The sequence below is a fragment of the Odocoileus virginianus genome, chromosome 26, assembly GCF_023699985.2.
Source record: "Odocoileus virginianus isolate 20LAN1187 ecotype Illinois chromosome 26, Ovbor_1.2, whole genome shotgun sequence".
Lineage (NCBI taxonomy): Eukaryota > Metazoa > Chordata > Mammalia > Artiodactyla > Cervidae > Odocoileus > Odocoileus virginianus.
Window position 1 is genome coordinate 13,832,460 of NC_069699.1, and position 22,364 is coordinate 13,854,823.

The 22,364-nt window shown below is 49.8% G+C and overlaps 1 protein-coding gene and 1 long non-coding RNA gene across 3 annotated transcripts in view; one reads left to right on the forward strand and one right to left on the reverse strand.

Annotated features, from left to right (window-relative positions):
* The window catches only part of LOC139031314 (serine/arginine repetitive matrix protein 2-like), a 126,635-nt gene that overhangs the window by 73,234 nt on the left and 31,037 nt on the right, over positions 1-22,364 (forward strand). The gene's annotated exons all lie outside the window — the stretch shown is intronic.
* LOC110145192 (uncharacterized) lies at positions 2,191-10,636 on the reverse strand. 2 transcript variants are annotated; one of them, XR_002316128.2, is made up of 3 exons: positions 10,325-10,636; positions 9,590-9,731; positions 2,191-2,723 (listed from the first exon to the last, which is right to left on the reverse strand). It is a non-coding gene; the product is annotated as an uncharacterized lncRNA (long non-coding RNA). The 2 variants fall into 2 exon arrangements; XR_002316127.2 differs by lacking the exon at positions 2,191-2,723 and adding an exon at positions 8,185-9,401 and having other exon boundaries at positions 10,325-10,635.

Genomic DNA, 22,364 nt, shown 5'->3' on the forward strand with positions numbered 1-22,364 from the left:
TTTCCCCAGACCGGGATGTGAGGGGGGGATGGTTTTGGGATGATTCAAGCACATCACATTTGTTTCACACTTGATTTCTGTTATTATCATATCTGTGACATCAGCTACACCTCACATCATCAGGCATTAGATTTTGGAGGTTGTGGACCCCTCTTCTCAGGTCTGTCCCCAGAGCTACTGAATCAGAGTCTCCAGGGTGAAGGGAAAAACCATTGACTTTTTTCTTTTTTGGGTTGTGTGCTATGCTTAGTCACTTAGTCATGTCCAACTCTTTGTGATCCCCATGGACTATATAGCCCACCAGGCTGCTCTGTCCATGGGGATTCTCCAGGCAAGAATACTGGAGTGGGTTGCCATGCCCTTCTCCAGGGGATCTTCCCAACCCAGGGATCGAGCCCAGTCTCCCACACTGCAGGCAGATTCTTCACAGTCTGAGCCACCAAGGAAGCCCTTTGAGTTGTGTAATTATTTGCAGGTTACCCAGTTAAGTGATCTATTTTGTTTTCACATTCTCTCAGACAATTTTCAGCATGGACACAGCTTTAGCTTTAAGGGCACTGGGCTTGCCCTCAAGATTACTGTAGAGCCTTTGTGCAAATTATGAGCAGGGACCCATTTTTCCTGACAGCCACAGGCCACACAGGAGACATGGCCTGGCCTGCAGAGCTTCAGCCCCAAGTCCCTCCTTGGCCAAGAGTTTTTGTGCAGTTAACAACCTACACAACTGCACATGGCAACCCTTCTGACTCTGTGCTCTGAGAGAGAAAATAGCTACCATTGAGGACCTACTTGTATAATCATAAGTCCAGGCATTTTTTTTTCTTTCCATTTACTTTTATTAGTTGGAGGCTAATTACTTTACAATATTATAGTGGTTTTTGCCATACATTGACATGAATCAGCCATGGATTTACATGTATTCCTCATCCTGATCCCCCCTCCCACCTCCCTCTCCACCCGATCCCTCTGGGTCTTCCCAGTGCACCAGCCCCAAGCACTTGTCTCATGCATCCAACCTGGGCTGATGATCTGTTTCACCCTTGATAATATACATGTTTCGATGCTGTTCTCTCGAAACATCCCACCCTCGCCTTCTCCCACAGAGTCCAAAAGTCTGTTCTGTACATCTGTGTCTCTTTTTCTGTTTTACATATAAGGTTATCGTTACCATCTTTCTAAATTCCATGTATATGCATTAGTATGCTGTATTGGTCTTTATCTTTCTGGCTTACTTCACTCTGTATAATGGGCTCCAGTTTCATCTATCTCATTAGAACTGATTCAAATGAATTCTTTTTAATGGCTGAGTAATATTCCATGGTGTATATGTACCACAGCTTCCTTATCCATTCGTCTGCTGATGGGCATCTAGGGTGCTTTCATGTCCTGGCTATTATAAACAGTGCTGCGATGAACATTGGGGTGCACGTGTCTCTTTCAGATCTGGTTTCCTCGGTGTGTATGCCCAGAAGTGGGATTGCTGGGTCATATGCAGTTCTGTTTCCAATTTTTTAAGAAATCTCCACGCTGTTCTCCATAGCGACTGTACTAGTTTGCATTCCCACCAACAGTGTAAGAGGGTTCCCTTTTCTCCACACCCTCTCCAGCAATTATTGCTTGTAGACTTTTGGATAGCAGCCATCCTGACTGGTGTGTAATGGTACCTCATTGTGGTTTTGATTTGCATTTCTCTGATAATGAGTGATGTTGAGCATCAAGCATTTTTTTATTACCTTGTTTTTATCTAGAACCCTGACAGCAACTCTTAAGGTTTTATGCTGAGGAAACTGAGTTTCAGAAAATTTTATGTTCCTCAGTTGACACAGTTAGAAAAAAGGTAAGCCAGATTAAGACCCGAGCCAGGCTCTGACAAGGCAAGCAGTTGGATGGATAAGAAATTATTTACAGTCTGTACTTTGCTTCTCCAACAAGGCCATGGGTCATACCTCATTCTTCTTCCCTTTGAAAAACCTATTAACTCAGGAGCCTGGGAATGGTGCTCCAGGCCAGGAGTTCTCTTCTCTTCTTGCTGTGGGAGTGATCAGAAACCTCAGGCCTCCAAATGCTGAATGAGTGTTGATGGTGCACCCAGGGACCCAGCAGAAGGCACGTGACCATTAAGCATCGCATGTTTATTATTAGCAAAAGCATCACACTGTCCAGCCAACCATCATGATTAAAAGTCCAGTTTCTCTTTTATTATGTGTAGGGATGTGAGCAGAAGGGATCAGGAAATTGGAATCAGTGACGACTGTTGGTGTCTTTGTCCTGTCCCCTCGATTATTCAGCTTGGTGATTTGTCCCCTCTAGAGTCAGGGGTTGCCTCGCAGAGCACCGACTTGGCCGGTTGAGTGTCTGATGGCTGTCGAGTGTCTCCTTGGTTATCCAGGGCTGCACAAGGAACCATCTAAGAACCAGGTGGCTTCAGAGGCGCTCGTGTCATCCCATGTCTGCAGGACTGCTGGCACTCAGCTGATGCAGGGTTGGCTGGCGGGGTCCCGGTGCTTCAGGATGTGGCTGCTGGGAAGCTGTGCTCGGCTCGTCTCTCGTTCTCCATGGACCAGTGAGGAAGCCAGGCAGCTCCGCTCGTGGCAAAGGTAGAGGAGTGAGGAGACAAGTGGAAACACACCAGACCCCTTGTGATCCAGGTTCCGGACTGCATGCCATCACTCTGCCTCGGTCTGCTGGCCAAAGCAAGTCACAGGGCCATGCTTCCTTCCCCTCTTCAGTGGAAAGAGGCAGCAAATTCATGGGGCAAAGAGCAGGGGTGGAGAGTCAGAACCAGGTCCATACCGCCCCCTACCCCTCGCTGGAGGCTGATCTGGTGGAACCTTCTTTCACTGTCCTCTCCCACTCATAGGCAGTGAGAGAGCCTGGAGGACCCCCGCCCTCGATAATACCATCCCCATAGACGTGCCCTCCCACAGCACAGAATTCACCCAGCGAGCTGCTCCCATTTTCAGAGAAAGTCTGTCCCACCTCAGATGTTTTCCATTTGATTCTCAAAAACTTTTCAAAGGAGCGTTTTCTTTCTTTTTTTTATTTTTTTTAATTATAGAAATGCCTTCCTGCACACTTGTTTTGTTCCTTTTCCTGTCTGATAAATTCGGAATTATCCAGATTGCCCTTCTCAGCATGATGGTGGCTCATCTGTGGCCCTGCCTCATTGTGGGCAACTTTGGTTCTGTTCACAGAGACGGGGGCAGGGACCCCAGCCCACACCCCCGTTCCCCTCTGTTAATAATGAGACAGGGCCCCAACGTCACCCTCCCACCATGAGCCCTTAATCCCTCCATCCCCAGGTGACACGTGAGGCGCCTGGTCTCAGCCCTTGTCTCAGGCTGTTGCACCATCCCAGACTGAAAAGGCAGTTTGAGGCTAAGCGGCTGGTCCCCCAAACTGGTTGAGTGTTAGAATCAGCTGGGGAACTGTCTACACGTTCAGTTTCCTGGATGTCCAGGGGAGCAGAGAGGGAGGCCCATTCATTGGGAACCAGTGGTCTCAGTGCCTATATGCAGGTAGCACTCAGACTATTCCAAATCTTGCTGCGTGTGTATGTGGTTGGTCAGTCACATTTGACCCTTTGAGACCCCGGGCTCCTCTATCCATGGGATTTTCCAGGCAAGCATACTGCAGTGGGTTGCCATTTCCTCCTCCAAGGGAATTTTCCCACCCCAAGGATCAAACCCTAGTCTCCTGCACCGGCAGGTGGATTCTTTACCACTGAGCCACCAAGGAAGCCCCCTGATGATTTGTGACCCAGATCAGGAAGACATGGTTGCATTAAAGGATGTGCAGTATTACCAGATGTCGTCTCCTTAATGCAGAAGCCTTGCATTCCCACAGAATCTGTAATTTCTTGTCCTGGTGTGACCTCGGGGGGCTGGGGGCAGCTCTCTCTCTGTGGCCCTAAGAGTGCTGTACTTGATGAAATCAGCCCTCTTGGTTCCTCCAGGAGCCCCAACAAAGAAAGGGTTCAGAACTTCCCTGGTGGGCCAGTGGTTAAGACTCTGCACCTCCATTGCAGGGAGCATGGGTTCCATCCTTGGCCGGGGAACTAAGATCCCACATGCTGTGCGGTACAGCCCCAAAATAAAACAACGTAAATAATTTTTTTGAAAAAAGAAATCAAAGAAATAGATTTGGCACTGAGAGGTCATTACTCTGAACTTCATATTTCTCACTTTGGGCTTTCACTTGGAGTTCAAAACTCGGCGGCATAGCCAAGCAGAATGCTGTCTAAGACTGAATTCGAGGGGAGGGCAGGCCCCTCACCCCTGTTGTTTCCATGGTTATCTAACTGATTCCTCTGAAGGGATGCTGGGCCAGGAATCACAGACCCAGAAAGATTCAGCTCATTTCTTATTCAAACCATCTTTCCCAAAGTCATTGCCCCACTCTGGACCTCAGTGTCCTCATGTAAAAATGCCAAGACTGAATGAGGTTACCTAGAATCTTGCAAAGTGTGGCCCAAGGGGGCTGGTTAGAAACACAGACCTTGAGACTCCACTTCAGATCTGCCTAATCAGAGTCTGCAGGTAACTCACGGGTGCCATAAATTTTGAGAAGCGTGGTTCTGTAAGGAACCGACATCAGGTGAGACCAAAGCAAGACCTTTGCATGGCGCCCCCACGAGCTGAAGAGGCCAGCTGCTCCCTGCACCCTGGGTTTCCTGGTGGGAGAGGGAGCTCCTTCCACTTGGGATGGCCTCTCTCGGGCCGGCTTAGGGGATGGGATGACACAGGCAGAATGAAACGGTCTTCCTTGACTTCTTGTGTGGTTATCCTCTGGGCTTTTGTTGCACTGTGTTGCTGAAATTTCTTACATGGACTCTGGACTCTCCCAGAGCTGTTCTGTTCATGGCCAGCCATCTCATAGTTGATCTCGTCAGAGACAGAGAAACTGAGTCTTCCTCCATCACTGTTTTTCTGTAGGCTTTAGTGTAAGGTACTTTCTCGAAGCCTCAAATTCAGTGCCTTGGAAACCACTCTTATTCTCCTGTACCTTCCCTGTTGTTCTCCCCCCAGTTCCTTTTGTGAAAGCCTGTCTCAAAGACCATTCTGGTTCCTGGTGCCACCAGAGGCAAGGCCACTGCTCATTCATACCTCTGGGTTTTTTCATACCAAGGACCAGAGGCCAGGAACACAGGAGAGATGGATAAGCTAGGACCAGTCAAGAAAAGAACTGTGGTTAAAATTCTAAGCGAGCTTCATGCATGTCTGGGTCACTGGACAAGTCAGCATCGCAAAATAGATTGAATGTTGAAGGAGCAGAGAGAGGCAGAAAGCAGGTTAGAGAACCGACAGCCAGGAGAGTAGGAGCATGCAGGAAGCCTATTTTCCATTACCGCTTGTCAGAAATACAGGCTGATATATGCCCAGGAAAAAAGATTATAAATTTCCCTCACTGCTTTCTCCTGCACTGTCTTGAAGAGGACTTTGCCGTAGACTTGGAGCTGTGTTGATTGGCAATTTATTTGTGGATTGTTTTCTGCAACAGAGACTTCTGTTCTGGGCTTGCTGCAGTTCACTACAATTAACCGGCGGTTTGGTGGAAATTTCCTTTCGCCTCTAGCCAAGCTCTACATCCCATTCCACTGCACGGTACCACTATGCCCATTTAAATAGCAGGATAGGGGGAAGGGATAGTTAGGGAGTTGGGGATAGACATGTATGTACACACAGCTATATTTAAAATGAATAACCAACCAGGACCTACTGTATAGTACAGAGAACTCTGCTCAATGTTATGTGGCAGCCTGGATGAGAGGGGGGTTTAGGGGAGAATGGATGCATGTATATTTATGGCTGAGTCACTCTGCTGTGCCCCTGAAGCTGTCACAGCATTGTTAATCGGCTATACTCCAAATAAAAAGTTACAAAAAATAAAATAACAGGCCCCGAAAGCTGATGGAAGCTTTTTTTGTCCGGTGCTCTGTTGGAGCCTGCTGAATTTTCCCTCTTCTTCATGGTACTATGTCAGCTATTATATACTCTCCTATATGATTCTGCCTAAGAATACTGGAGTGGGTAGCCTATCCCTTCTCCAGTGGATCTTCCTGACCCAGGAATCAAACCAGGGTCTGCTGCATTGCAGGTGGATTCTTTGCCAACTGAGCCATCAGGGAAGCCATGATTCTGCCAGGAAGCGTGGGGCACAAAAACTAAAGGGTCAACTTTTATTCATGTTTTGAGATCTGGTTCAGGAGCCAGGGACGCTGCCAAACTCTGAGACATTGGATGAGGGGCACATCCCAACCTTTGCTCGACCAAAGTGATATGCACAGTGGTGGTAGCAAATAAAGTGACTTCTTCGTGCACCGTTTGAATAAGCAGGTGATTGACCAGGTGCTGGGTGGGCTAAGGATAATGGTGAGGAGTGAATGAGATGGTGTGTGCAGTCAGCCTCCTACCAGTAAGGGGACACGTGGAATCTTTGTCAAGGCCCAGGCCCAGTCAGTGGGGCTGAGGGTCCAGATGTCAGCCTCCAAGCTCCCGAGCCCCACATCCCTGACTAGGAAAGGCCCTTCCTCCTTAGCCCTTGTCCTGCATCCTCCTCTTTTTTTATTAACTATAAATTAATGCTACTTGGTGTGCAAGACCTGGCCGTCAGTTTCCTTCCTGGGGGCTCTCCGTGACTCCCTGTCACCCCTACCTGCCTCCTGGCAGGATCAGTGGCCTCTCTGCTTGTGTAACCAGCACTGTTATCATAGCATCCTTTTTTAATTTTCTTTTTTTAAACCTCAAGACTTGGGCAGAAATAGTTCTAGAAATTAGGGCTCCTCATTCCCAACCCAGGGCTTCAGTTCAGTTCAGTCACTCAGTCGTGTCTGACTCTTTGCAGCCCCACAGACTGCAGCATGCCAGGCTTCCCTGCCCATCGCCAACTCCTAGAGCTTGCTCACACTCATGTCCATCGAGTCAGTGAGTCCATCTAGCCATCTCATCCTCTGTCGTCCCCTTCTCCTCCTGCCTTCAGTCTTTCCCAGCGTCAGGGTCTTTTCCAGTGAGTCAGTTCTTCGAATCAGGTGGCCAAAGTATTGGAGCTTCAGCTTCAGCATCAGTCCTTCCAGTGAATATTCAGGACTGATTTCCTTTATCTTCAGTTTTATTTATTTATTTATTTTTGGCCTCACCATGCATCACGTGGGATCTTAGTTCCCCAACGAGGGGTCAGACCTGTGATCCCCATGAATTGGAAGTGTGGAATCTTAACCACTGGACTGCCAGGAAAGTCCCTGTCATAGCACTTTAAAGTGAATTCCCTGGTGGTCTTTCTCATTAGACTCTGAGAACCTGAGGTCAGAGACCATTGCATCCTTCCAGGTACCCACCACACTGCCTGGCATGAATGTCTGTGTCTTTTCCGCCGTCAGTGAGGGATGGGTGGGTTCTTTGTGTTGAAAACAACCCAAATGCAAGATGTGGGGAGGGGGGCTTTCATATGTGCATGGGTATTTCTCCATGCTTATTCTGTTGTGTCATAGTCTATTGTGATCATCGAACTTTAAAACATTTTTAACTTGGCAGAGGAGATGGGGTGAGGCTATTTCGGTGACTCATGAAAGCAAGATGGCAAGACCTTGTCAAGCGGCTGCCCTCAGTGGTGGGAAGGCCTCTGTCAAAAGTCAGAGCCCTAACATCCTGATGGACATTTCATCAGACGTCTGTGGCTTGTTTCTCTCCATCAGAACCCTGACTTTAGCCATTAATCATACAGAGCTGCTCTGAACGGGGCTCAGAAGAGCCTAGGACATTCCAAAAGGTGAGCAGACTTCGTTTTTGTACATGGATTCCCCGTGGAAGTGAGACGGCTGTATCCCGAGGCTCAGAAAAGGAGGCAGCAGATGGAGAGTGTGACCCTGTGAAATGCCGAGGGTGGGCTTTGGCAAGCCACAGGGCACAGGGGTTAAGAGCCCGGCACAGGGCCCTGCTGTCTGGGTGGGACCCCGGCCCGCCCTTGACGGCCTGCTGACCCTGGCTGAATTGAGGCAGTGGGGTCCCACTGCTCCCTCACCGCATGATGAGCAGAGCATAGTATGTCCTTCCTAAAGGGCTGCTGGAGGATAGAGCAGATGGAAGCTTTTGGAAAGCTGTGGCACATTTTCGGCACTTGCTGCTCTGGGTTCTGACTGGTCTGCCCCTCACTCAACGGGATGCTTGGGAGGGCAGGTCCCTTCTTACCCAGGCTTCTCTGTGCGTTTCCCAACCCAGCGTCATTTATCAGAGAGGGTATTCAGTCAGTACCTATAGAATGAACAGGATTGCTCCTGGCCTTGGTGGGCAGGTTGGACTGAGCTGACACTGGATAAGCAAGTAGAGGAACACATGGACTTCATGGAATTTAGTAAGTTTCATTTTTATAATCAGTGTTGTTTTTTTAAATTTATTTGGCTGTGCTGCATGTGGGATCTATAGTTGTGGCATGAAAACTCTTAGTGGAGGCATGTAGGGTCTAGTTCCCTTACAAGGAATCGAACCCAGGCCCCCAGCATTGGGAGTACAGAGTGTTCGCCCCTGGACCGCCAGGGAAGTTGCAGCGTTGATTTCTTAAACGGAACAGCCCAGAGCCCTGCAGCCACGCAGGTCCGTTCCAGCTGAATCTGTGAAAAGCTATCATGCTGCCAGTGCCAGACACTGAATCAGGAAAGAAGGGCACAAGATCCGTGACCTTAGTAACGACAGGATGTCCACTTCCAGTTGTATCGGCGACTGCAGACAGGCGTGGGAGCTGGCTGCTGCTTTAGAAGCCCTACATCCCGGCTCTTGCCTTTTGGCATCAACAGAGCACAATGGCTGAGTCACTGAATCTTCTGCTGTAGGCAGGAAAGGGTTAGCATGGCCGAACGAGCCTTGAAAAGAGACAGGAAGGCAGCCGGGAGGTTTCGATGACTGAGTAAAACCCAGTCTGCAGCTCCCGTGGTGGGCGGAGGCTTGGTGCCTGGTCTGGACCCACCCCTCTGCTGGCCAGCCCCTGCCATAGCTGCCTAGACAGCTGAGGCTCGCACAGAGGGCATGACAGGCCCCCCAAGGAAGGCGGGCTCCCAGCTACAGGAGTGAGGGGTGCTCGGGGCCTGACTGCGCTTGAGTCTCTCCCTGTGTGGGGGAGACACTACTCAGCCTGCCACGGAATCCGCGGAGAGCAGCTGCTGTCGTGAGCCTGGGGCGGGCACAAAGGGCCCCCTCGCCGGTTTCCCACGAGGCTTTCCCGGGTGACTTAGGTCCGGATCCCTCTATGAGATGCTGCCGGGCGGCATGATCGTGCTCCTGTGGGTGACAGTGGGGTTCTCCATCCACAGAGCGCACCCTGTTGTGGCCGCCCGGCTTCTCCCACGCCGTGTGGCCTCTGTGTGTGAGTGAGCCTGGTGCAGACCTTAATCTGGATTCCCCCTGAGGCGGACACTGCGGGCGGATTCAAGAGCAATTGGTTTATCTGGGAGGCGAGCGCAGGCTGCACTGCGGAGCGGGGAGGAGGGGGCAGATGGGGAGGGAAGGGCAGGTGGGGACCGCCACGAGGGTGAGGGTGTCAGTGGGGCATCCACCCCCCAGCTCCCGGGCCATAAGGGCTGCTCCCGGGGCTGTGTACGTACCAGCGCGTCCAGCCTGCTCTCTGCAGCCTCGGACAGAGAATCCAGGGCAAGAAGACGGGGGTGGCACGGCAGGTGCCAAGGGTATGTGAGCAGCGTGTTAGCAGCACCTGCTCCATTTTGCTGGGGGAAGGGTTGGAACCACCTAAGAAGCAATGGACAGGTGAACAGATAAACACAGTGGGGTCTCTGCACACAGTGGAATATATTTCAGCCTTGAAGGAACATGCTACAACATGGGTGAGCATTGAGGTCCTTCTGCAAAGTGAAATAAGCTTGTCACGAAAGGACAAATACTGTGTGATTCCTCCTATATGAAATAACAGAAAAATCATAGAAACAGAAAGCAGAATGGTGCTTGCCAGGAGCCAGAGGGAAAGGAGGAAAGTGGGGTTTCTTGGGTTCAGCGTTTCAGTGTGGGCAGACGGAAAAGTTCTGAAGGTGGGTGTTGGTGATGGTGAATGCACAGAAGTGTGCGTTTAGAAGTGGTTAATTTTCTGTTACACATACTTTAGTACTATTTAAAAAGGAGGAAAACCAAGGCCCAGCATCTGGGTAGCGTCCCCAAGGCTGTTCAGTGGCTGGCCATCCCCGGTGGGGCCGGTGAAGAGCCCGAGGTGTGTGCTGCCGCCGCCTCGCCGCTGAGAACTCCCGGCACAGACAGAAGAGGGTGCCCTGATGTCGGAGCGCTGATCGCTTTGCGACAAGGCTGGACGTCGGGCGTGGGGCATGGCTCACCTCTCTCTGACCTCCCCGTGCTCCAGTTTTCTCTTGAGCAAAGTGAAACATGCACATTGGGGACCTAATACGTGCAGGAAGTTCCCGATGCTGAGAACATCGTGCCAGAACCTCTGCCCCTTAGGTTATGTCTTGGGATCAGGAGGGCCTGTAGACGGAGGAAGTGACATTTAGGCCAGAAACCTGATGGATGGGTTTACCAGGCTGCTAGAGGGAGGGGGCTGAGCCGGAATTGGGGGAAGGGTGAGCCATCCTGACGGGACAGTGGGGGGCATGGGAGTGGCCTTGCGGAACTGAAGGATCGAGGTCATAGAGGAGAATGACGCGATCGACTTGGCTGTCATAAAACCTTGCTGCAGGGCAGAGCAGGTTAGACTGGGTGATGGTTGAGGGAGGCAGCCGCTGGGCAGCGTGCGATGGGGGCAGGGCGCCGGCACCTGAATAGCGGCCGTGTTGCTGGTCTCACGTGAGGGTCTCGAAGGAGGGTCAGAACATAGAAACATGTCAGCATCTTCGGAGGAGAAGAACATCTGGATGTCGTAACCTCTATTTAAATAGAATTGGCAATATATTTAATCAGCTGTAATGAGGCCAGGTTTATATAAAACAGAGGCCACACGCTGCAGACCTCATTTGAGGTGGTTTGGAGGACAGCAGAGGTTGAATGACTGTCCCCCTGCCTCCTCTGGTCCCCAGGGCACTCGAACTCTCCCAGAGGCCTTTGCCGTCCTTTATTCATATATGCTCCCGTTGTAAGGTGGAGGCGGGTGGCATGCTGCCTTTCCGGCACCCTCCGTGTGGATCCTGAGCAAGATGGAGAGATGCATGTGATAAGAGCACCGCGGGTCTAGCTGGGATCGTTAGGCAGGGGCAGCTGAAGAGTTAAGTGTGTGCCTTTCATAGCCGATCAAGGCAGCCAGAAGTAGGACATGACTAATTGTTTAATGATAAATGGGACAGAAAATAAGGGACTGTAGGAAATGAGAGAGAGGGAGAGCCCCCTAGGGTTTTCCGAGCCAGATCTGAACGCTAGGAGGATACCAGGCTTGGGACAAGAGTGTGAGCGGGAGCAGCGGGCAGGGTGGGTGTGCTGGGCTGGGCTGTGGCGGGCACACCCAGGAGCCTGCGTGGAGGACTGGTGTCCACAGGTGGGAGGAGGCTGCAGGCTGCCCTCTGGCTGGGGAGGTGGCAGGACACCAGATTGTGTGCTCGGGCAAGGGGCTTGTGCAGACTGGGAAGCCGGGAGCTGCACGGGCTGACGGGTAACATGTTCAAAATGGTATTTTCGGATGATTTCCTTGCCCCAGTGGGTGGAAGGACTTAAGAGTGAGAGAAGCTGGAATGGAGAAACCATCAAGGAGCTGATAAAGGGTGTTTGGGGAGAATCAAGAACTCGAGAGGGGCAGGAACAGAAGTGCTCATCACTCTGAAGCAGCCATGTCAGGAAAGGGGAGATGGAGAGAGCCTGAACTTGCCATCCAAGGACCCACATCCCCAAACAGCCAAGGCCAGACCCTTAGACAGCTTGCTCTCCAAGCCTCAGTGTCCCATTGGGGCAGACGAGGAAGTCTCGGGGCTCCCCCAGCTTGATGATTCTGAAACTGTCTGACAGGGAGGGGTGGTGTAGGTGATGGCAAGGTAGAAGCCTGGGTCGGGCAAGTGGTGACGCCCCCAGAAGGGGGTGGGAGGAACACATTTGGGGAGCAGAATGAGTTATTTCAGACATCCTGAATGTGATGTTATGGGTGGGGCTGGATCCAAGAGGAGCCGTCTATCAGATGAAGCAGAAAGGATGAAGGTGAGAGAAACCACCGTTGGCTGTTTTGCAGGAGTCCGTGGGGATTTTTTTAAGAATACAAGGTGTGTCAGTGGTCAGGGGCCCCAGGAGGAGACAGATGGCCCACTCAGGTTGGGTCATTCGAGGAGAATGTAATCAAGGGATGGTGTGCAGAAGTGTGGGTAGGAAGTAAGAGAATCTCAGACATGTTGCAGACCTTGGACCAGAGTAGGGTGCTGCTCCCAAAACCTGAGACAGAGCACAGTCTTAGCGGCGAGGGACCGGCAGGGGCTGAGCCAGGGCATCAGTATCTTGTCCTCCCCCATCTGGAGGGAAGGGAGCCATTGATGGAGTCCCCACCGTGCATCAGCCTCCTGGATCCCAGAGCCAGGCGACACGAGGAGAGAGGACCCAGGGGGCAAGCAGAAGACAAGGTTGCCCACAGCCTCGGGTCAGGGAGACAGGATGATGCCGACACGGTGGCAGATTAATGGCAATGGTGAGAGCTGAAGTTGGGGTGGGTGGTGCTGGGCAGCCTAAGCAGATGATGGTTGTTGGCTGGGAGCAGAGCTCTGCACACCCGTGAGCAGGGGAGGAGTGAAAGATGACGGGAGAGCAACCAGACTGGGAGCGGGGTGGGTTGGGGTCCAGTAACCAGGCACTGGGAAATGTCCCTGGTCAGTCCTCCCTCTAGAAAAAGCATCATTAAAGGGAAAAGAAAGAAACAGACTAGTAACCCACAAAGACTGAGTAATAGTGATGAAAAATACAAAGTGAGCTCCCAGCAACTGATGAGCCTTTCTATCTTGGGAGGTGCTTTTATGAAATTGGCAGAAACCAGAATTTCCAAACTGTACCTGCTCTTAATTTCTTTTCCCTGAAAGTTGGACCCACCTGGTGCGTGAGAAAAACATTCTTGAACAAACAGCCTGATAGGAAGCCGCCTGTCTCCCACTTTTCACTTCATCAGACTCTGCCCTTGAGCTGGGTTCCTCCAGCTTTCTTTTGCTCGCCCAGGGATCTTGATAAGTGCACATTCCGATCCAGCAGGCCAGGGGTGAACCCAGGGGTCCTCTTTTGCACCAACTCCTCAGTGAGATGCTCATGGTCTCTGGAGCCACTCTGGGTCCTGAGGTCCTGAGAGGCCTTTTCAGTGATTAGCTGGGGGGAGTGGGGAGCGGCAGCTGTGAGTTCATCACAGGTATGAGAACCAGATAGTAAACATCCATACCAAAAAACTGCTTTTCAAAGGAATGAGCATTCCACCCCCCACCCCACCACCACCTTTCTGAACACTTAAAGCTCTGCATGTTCAGCAGATGTGTTCCACTGGTACACACAGCTTAAAAGCAAATGCTTCTGCAAGCAGAATGGCTCCTGCACATTGTAAATTAAGTGTTAATTGCAGTGGCACCTTAAATAGATTGGCCAGGGTGGTTTTTTATTTCCTTCTACTTGAAATGGTTCTCTAGCCCACATGCTAGATGACTTTTCACCACCACCCCTCTCTCCCTGGTCCCCTGCACATGCTAAAAGTGGTTTTCTGCAACTTCTTGAGATGATTTGCACCCGTGGATGGAGGCAGATAGTTCAGGAGCGTCTGTAAACACCTCCTTATCACCACTGTCTGCAAAACTGGCCACCTGCCCTTCTGACTGTAGCAGTAAATTTCAGAAAAGGCAGCGCCCAAGCATTCGTCTCACTCATTAAATGAAGAGGGCTGTTACAGGTCTGCTGGATTTGAAAAGCACAGGGCATTTGAGGATGGCGATTCCTCACAGTCTCGCTGAAGGCTCTCCTTGGCTGAGAATAAGCCATGCGAGGGCAGCTGGTGTCCTTCTGGCCTCTCAGATCCCGAGGGTTATAAACTGGGACCCACGTTTCATTTGTTATCCATTATTATTTAGTTCTAGTGCTTGGGTGATGAGTTCAGAGCTAGGGTGTACTTATTGTCATGTGACTGTTTATTTTGAAAATTAAGGCCAATGAGATAGAAAAATCCATTCAAATTTCTCCCTCAGACACTATGCCCACCCCTACCCCATTGCACTGCCTCTTCTTGAACTTTTTTCTTAAGCAGAATGTAGCATTTGCCAGCATTTGGGGTCTGGATATACCTGGGTCCAGTCATCATTTTCTTCACTCTTTCCTGATGTCATCTCAGGCTCATACCCACTCAGACTCATCAAGCAAAACAGGTTCACCCATAATCTCTGGTTCACACTAGATTGCATGCATGCTAAGTCACTTCAGTAGTATCTTTTTGCAATCCTGTGGAGTGTAGCCTGCCAGGCTCCTCTGTCCATGGGATTCTCCAGGCGAGAATACTGGAGTGGGTTGCCATGCCCTCCTCCAGGGGATCTTCCCAGTCCAGGGGTCAAACCTGCATCTCGTGTCTCCTGTATTGGCACACAGGTTATTTATCACTAGCCCTACCTGGGAAGTCCTCAGACTAGATTATAGAGAATTAATTCACTTCAAGTAGAATCATCCCCTCAGTTCAGTTCAGTTGCTCAGTCGTGTCCAACTCTTTGTGACCCCATGAATCACAGCACGCCAGGCCTCCCTGTCCATCACCAGCTCCCGGAGATTACTCAATCTCATGTCCATTGAGTCGGTGATGCCATCCAGTCATCACATCCTCTGTCGTCCCCTTCTCCTCCTGCCCACAATCCCTCCCAGCATCAGGGTCTTTTCCAATGAGTCAACTCTTCGCATGAGGTGGCCAAAGTATTGGAGTTTCAGCTTCAGCATCAATCCTTCCAATGAATATTCAGGATTGATTCCCTTCTGGATGGACTGGCTGGATCTCCTTGCAGTCCAAGGGACTCTCAAGAGTCTTTGCCAACACCACAGTTCAAAAGCATCAATTTTTCGGTGCTCAGCTTTCTTTATAGTCCAACTCTCACATCCATACATGACCACTGGAAAAACCATAGCCTTGACTAGACGGACCTTTGTTGTCAAAGTAATGTCTCTGCTTTTTAATATGCCGTCTAGGTTGGTCATGACTTTCCTTCCAAGGAGTAAGCGTCTTTTAATTTCATGGCTGCCGTCACCATCTACTATAGCAGTATTCCAGTAATAGTGATTATTACTGAGTGCTTACCGTATGCCAGGGGTTGTACCAAGGCTTTCCATACAATGGTGCGTTGCTGTGCCAGACACCTCCATGGGGTGGGGGAGAATCACTTTCCCAACTTCACAGGAGGGAGACCAGGATATCCCATGGATCAGTACCTTTGATCAGGGGCACTCAGTTGGGAATAGCAGTATTAGGCCTGCCCCGAAAGAGAGCCCCAGTTCCTAACAGTGCCGTCACGTAGCAAAGGCAGCTGGAGGGGCTTCCACCCTCGTCACATGTGCTCGGGGGAAATTCAGGAGGTGCTCTTGGAAGTTGAGGGGATGCAAATTTGAACAGCCCCTTAATTAGAACACGGCACACTGTCTGCTGTGTGCTGACCTAGAGCTGGACATTGTGCAGTGTTCCCCGTGTCCTTCACAAGCATCTCCTTCCAGGGCTTTAAGGGGTCCACGCTCATACTGATTGCCACATGACAGGTCAGTAAATTGAGAGTTGAGTACTTGGGGACAAGGAAGAGCAACTTTATTTAAAAACCAGCAGACCGAGAAAATGACAGACTCGTGTCCCAAAGAACTGTCTTCAGGCTTTTATACCAAAAGTGGGGGTGCAGACTTGCTGCTGGAATCCTTTGTTCTTCCAGCTGCCCGCATAGGTCCAGTCACAACCTTCCTATAAACCTCCACCAGGACGAATGTTACTCTTTGTTCTGTAACTTTTTATCTCTATGTGGATGGCCTCTTTAAGGTCAGAGCCTTGAGAATAGGCTACCCTTTGTATTTCCGGCTGCAGGCAGCATTCTTTGACAAGAGGTGCAGAGTCAGCATGAGTCAGCACAGGCTGTCAACAGAACACAAAGGTTGAGGCTAAAAGAGTAGCTTCAGTATGGAGGCTGGTTTGTTCCTCTCTGTTAACCCGCCTCCTATGAGAAGTCCCATCCCAGCCCCAGGCCACCGCGCACCTTGGCAGAGACCACAAGGGGTTCTTGGTCAGACATCTCTCCCCATGCCCTGGGCAAGAGGGCTCATGCCAGATTCTGGGAGGGGCTGGATCTGGTACATCTGTTTATGTCTGAGTGAGCTGGGCACCTAGCACTGCATAAACTGTCAGACTCCGATTCGGGGATCTCAGAAAGCTGGGTTGCTAAGGTGATGTGAGGAAGGTAACAGTTCAGCCGGAGCATGGGGTATATCTATTGAGTACAGGCCGAGGATGGGGTGAGGTGGAAAAGCCAGAGGGGTAAATAAGACACAACCGCTGTGTCTGGGCCCCATGGCGACCTGAGTCAGTCCATGACACACACCGTGTGACTTCATAACCTGCTGGGGGGGCCAGGGAAGGAAGGGGAGGGAGCTGGCCGGCAGGCAACCTGGGAGGCCTCGGGAGGAGGTGGCATTTGAGGTGAGGCTGGAGGGAGGCAGCAGCTCTCAGATGGGCAAAGCCTCTGTGGAGCGGGGTGTTGCCTGTAGAAGCAGGGAGTCCCCCTGTGGGACTTCAGAGAGTGTCAGTCAGTCTGGGTGTGTCCGAGGGCCTGCAGCTGTGTGGCCGTGTGGCCTTGGATAGGACTCCAGTCCAAATGCTGTAACATGAGAGCCAACATCTAGAGTCTTAAACCACTGCACACTCTGGAGGCATCAGTTCAGCTTCTCTCCTCCCACTCAGAGGTAGGTTTTCTTAACCTCCATTTCGCAGATGAAGAGACGGAAGCCCAGAGAGGCTAAGGCACTTGCTCAAGGCCAAGTGAGAGGCAGAACCCCAGCTGGCACGCTCGAGAGGCCCTGCTCCTCACCTGGGCATCCTGCCACCCTGCTGTCGACCCCTGTTCTGGGGACCCGATCTGGTCGCAAAGCCACAGAGGCTGGAAGCAGTGAGAGCCGCCCTCACCATGTGTGAACGGAGGTGTTTCTGGGGCACATCCTGCGTGCTATGGGAGCTGGAGGCACTTCGGGGACCTACCTGGGTGACACAAGCCTCCAGAGTGGCCAGAAGCGCAGCCGTTGCAAGCTTGTGTCCCCGCCGCAGCCGGCTGCTCGCACAAGTGTGTGCACAGCCCGCACGCGCCAGGGAGCGCCTGTCTCTTCAGACCACCGCCCCCCACCACGGCAGAAGGAGCGATGGGTCAGCAAATGAAAGCAATCGAAGTCACATCACTTGTGCCTCTTTGAGCCACCCATAAATACATAAATACTCGAGCCTGCTATTCTGACTCCAGCTAATATGTTGCAACCATAGTCTGTGGGCTCTGGAAAGCAGCTGTGAGGAGCAGAGCAATAAATTGGATTGTAAAAGCGCAGGATAGAAAAATGATTGCAGCATTTTTACAATTACCTGGTGCTCCTCCGTGCAGAGGGGTGAGAGTGCTTTCTCGCTGTACTCCGGTGGTTAAAAAATGTATCCAGGTTAAGTCTGTTTCGTTATTACACCATCCTCGTCCAGCCTGTACTGATTGCTCCCCACTCACCCGCTCACAGGGCACTGCTGCTTGTCACCATCACAGCTACTCCACCCCAGGGCCCTCCTGGCACTACTCCGTTTCGGGGAGTCAGCAAGGCTCGGGGGAGTCAAGCAGTGTTCCCAGCCCAGGGGCTGGTGACTGTGGACCAGGACCCCAACCCAAGATATCAGACACTAGAGCCCATGCCTCCTGAGGGTGAAAGTTTTTGCTTTTCATTCCCTTACTGCCAGGAAAAGGTAAATAGGTCAGTTTCCATCTGTCAATTGCATGTTCTTTTCACAGCCATGGGGTTGGAACAGTCTCCTACTTGGTACAGTGGATCCACGATCACTTCTGTGAGATTGTCAATCATGTGAGGGGGCCCCCCCTCTGACTGGAGAGGCCGGGTCCCCTCATGGCATCCAAGCTTGTAGCCGTTTTCCTGGTCTCCTTCCACTTTATTAGGAATCTCATGGAAGTGAACTTCGATCCATTGTACTGCAGACGCTTTCTATTTTTTGCTCTTCTACTAAAATTTTCAAAAAATCTAAAATAGCAGTTGCCACTTCCCCCCACCCCGTGTTCTTTTCTGAAATATTTAATTCTTCCTCGAGCAGTTTAACATTGCTTCGCCCAAGGATTAACTTCCATTTCTGAAGAGAGTCTATTAGCCAAGAGAGAGAGGAAACCTATTTCACCGAGTGGCAGAGATGGGGGCCTAGCAGTGCTCGTGGAGAGAACCAGGACGCCCGTGGCTCGCCTTGATGGAGCCGCTTGCCCATCAGCAAAGCCGGGACCCACTCCCCTTGATTAAACACATACTGATTTTTAAAAAGCAAAGTTTCCCTGCAAAGACCAATTTTAAGGGGATTAGTGCTCAATGAATAATGCATTGGGGAAGGAGCTACAACAGTAATACTTAATTGGAAGAGGTAAAATCAACTGTGGTGAAGTGCTCACTTTTCACCTTGTAGATGCCGAGCAAGTTCTGGAGGGTCTTCAGCCCATGAGACAGACGGGAAGGCAGCTCCCGAGTCGAGTCGCCGGCCAGAATGGTACCATTCAGGATTGCAGGCTGCTGCTGCTGCTCGTTTTCTGCTTATTTGTTTCTTAATGATGGCTCAAGAAGAGGGGAACAGGGAAAAGTGTGGGTGAGATCAAAGCTTTGGTCATTTCTGCCTTTGTTTTTGAAGGTCCAAATCACGCACTTAATGAAATCAGATGATGCTGGTGTCAGGTGACTCACCCAGCTCTTGGTTCAGTTGGGTCTTTGGCCTTCATCTCCTGCTCCCCTTGGGCGAGACCTAAAAAGTGTGAGGTTTCTTGCCCCGTGAGGCAGCTTCTTCCAGCAGCCTTTGATGAATAGCTGTGATGGTTTTACTGCCTCCCTCCACGTGTCTTTCTGTTCAGCGAACTGTACCTCGTTTAGACTAGGGAGTGTGGTATGCAGCATTTTATATCCTTGACCAAAAGTGTCAGAATTTACTTGCAGTGGTAGCAAGAGAAAGGGATGGTTCCTCCCTTAATCTTGATCCACTGTAAAAAAAAAAAGTGTCTAAGCTGTGACACTGGAAATGTGCTTGCCAGTCACCATGGGAAAATGTGATTCTTAACCAATTAATGATAAGGCTGATTTTCCCATATCCAGATTGGGTAGTGATGGATTACTAACTGTTGTCAATTCTCACTTTCTTTTTTTTTTTCTTGAAAAAGAAAATGAAAGAGGATCTCTAAAAATTAAAGAGAGATCATAAGGGCCCCAACTTTGAGCACATTTTTTACCCTGCAGCTGGCCCCCCACGAGACACAGTGGACACCGCCTGTCTTCCACGTTGCTTTAAGATCACTGAATTAAACCCCAGAGAGACGAGAGGCATGATGAGCCCTAGAGAGTGTGCAGGGCTGCCCAAGCTGCTTCACACTGCATTTTGCACCTCCTGGGAAACCTGGCCCTTTGGCTCCCATGCGGTCAACTCCCCAGGGGCCCTAGGTTTGCAGTCACCTCGGGGTCAGGCGCCCAGGGGAAGTATATGGAAAAGATGCCCATCGATAGTATCTAGAGGTGGGGAGTTTTTAGAAACCCTCTGACCAGCCCCACACTAATTAAACTGAATTTCTGGGCAGTCTTGGGACAGAGGCAGCTGTGCTTTTTTTCAAACAGCTCACTAGAATCCACTGTCCTGCCAAGTTTGAGAGTCACCCAGGGCACCTCCTGAGACTACTTTGGGGAAGGTTTCATTCAGGATGAGGCTTCCCTGGGGGCTCAGACGGTAAAGAATCCGCCTGCAATGCAGGAGACCCAGGTTCAGTCCCTGGGTCGGGAAGATCCCCTGGAAGAGGAAGTGGCAACCCACGCCAGTATTCTTGCCTGGAGAATCCCATAGTCAGAGGAGTCTAGCAGGCTACAGTCAGTCCATGGGGTCACAGAGAGTCAGACACGACCGAGCAACTAATACTTTATCTTTCATTCAGAATAATGCCTGCCTGCATCCTAGTCCCTCTTACTTAGTAGAATCTCCAGGTTTACCGTACTTTTCCTACTGTGTTTTTAAAAAAATATCTTTATTTAACTGTGCGGGGTCTTAGTTGTGGCATGCAGAATCTAGTTTCCTAACCAGGGATTGAACCCAGAGCCCCACATGGGAGCTACTGAACCACCAGGGAAGTCCTCCCACCCCCCAGCGTGGGTTTCTTTCTTTCTTTCTTTTTGACACATTTCATTCTGTATTTCCATTATCCCTCAGTGGCCAACACAACATTTAATAGTCATGTTTCTCACCAAGAAGATGGTTTAAAGGTTTCAGCAGTATGTGACCTTACAGCCTTTGTCCAGCTTCGTAAATCTCCTGACTTATGAGAGCCATCGCTAAGACCTCACAGTTCCATTGGAGTTACTTTGTTTTACTTCACCAGTTTTTTCTAAAGCAAAGATGTGTTTTGGCTTTGCTTTGAAAAGATTAGAATTTTTTAAAAATTAAAGATGCTTAGGGAGGGAAGAAGATTCTTTTATTCTAGACTTTTCTCATTATTTCTATAGAAAGTGAGTTAAGCTCTTCAACCACTAGAATATTGGGTCTCTAAACTGTTACAAGTAGAGCTTTAGTAAATATCTGCCAATTTTTACAATTTATATCTAAGGAGAGAACAGGTGTAAAGTTGAAGTATTATGTGAAACAGGAAGAACAAAGTGAAACAGCCGTCATTGCAATTAAGCGTTCCTTTTTTACAAGACTGTAACAAACAGTGTGTTTATTTCCCCACCAGCGCTCCTTCCAGAACACACAAAAGCTTGGGATAATGGGAGGCAGAAATCTCTGGTTCAGTTTCTGACTCATCCACTGTCTGAACGTGAAATGTTAGGTGTAATATTTCATTTCTTGAAAATGTTTTATACTGCCTACCTCATGGGCCTATTATGTCGTTTCAAAGAGATGTAGATGAACATACACTGAAAAGCCTAAAGCCTGATATGATATAATGTAAAATTAAAATGTTATTAATTAAGGGTTCACTGTCTGCTATGGCCTTTTTGTACTTGGGTACAAGGCTGCCCTAAAATAGGCACATTTAAGCCATGATCTAGCCAAAAGAACTGAAGTTAAAAGAGAAATGAATCATAAAACGAATAATGTTTCAGTGCTTCCTCCCTGAGGGCAAGGGGAATTTACATCACCACCTGCAGAGGGCAATTAATTGGTTGAAAGACCACTATCGCTCAAGTCACTGCCTTAAAAATGCCTTGCACCGCACATCAAGACAGAAAAGCAAGGGGTGTAGGGAAGACAGAAGGAGCCTCAAATAGGTAGATTTTATTTACATAAGGTAATTTTTCTATTCTAGTTTTTTTAGAATTTATGAATGTTTTAAGTTACTCGGACTTGTTTCATATGTTGGGTGCATTTTCCACCCTGAGCTTGACCAGTATGTATTTTCAGAGACAGCCTGAAAGGCAGGGAGATGCTGTAGCGGAAGTTTCTGCCTCCAGGCCCCTGGCCTGGTTGCTGTCATAGACTCACTCACTGTTCCGTGTTTATGCCACAAGACTCTACCACTTGAGACTTCTCTGGCGGTCCAGTGGTTAAGACTCCCCACTTCCACTGCAAGGAGCACTGGTCCCATCCCTGGTTGGGGAGCTAAAGATCCCATGTGTCACACAGCCAAAAAAAGTTTTTTTAATTAAAATAAATAAAGATTCCCCACTTGGGTAACCTGGTGGCTCAGAGGGTCAAGAATCCACCTACAATGCAGGAGACCCAGTTCAATCCCTGGGTTGGGAAAACCTCCGGGAGAAGGGAATAACAGCCCATTCCAGTGTTCTTGCCTGGAAAATCCCATGAACAGAGGAGCCTGGCGGGCTCCAGCCCATGGGGTTGTGAAGAATCAGAGACAGCTGAGCAACTAACACAGACCACTTGTCATCTGTCAGGACAGAATGAAGAAGACAAAGTAGAAGGAAGACAATGGGGTTATTTCCGTATACATGTATTTATTTGCTTTTTTTTTTTTTAAGGATAAGCACATATTACAGTTTTTAAGAAATTACTAAGATGAGAAAGATCCTGTTTTAGAATGATGGAGGTAGAAGTGTGTGGAAAATTCTTCTACTCTCTTTTTTTCTGCCTTGATTATAAGATCTCCCTTTCCTCACCTCCTGCCAGCTATCTCTCTCCCCGTCTCTGTCCCATCTCTGGGAAGATTCACCATTTGCCATTGATAATCATATGCCTTTGCAAACAAAAGCCAAAAG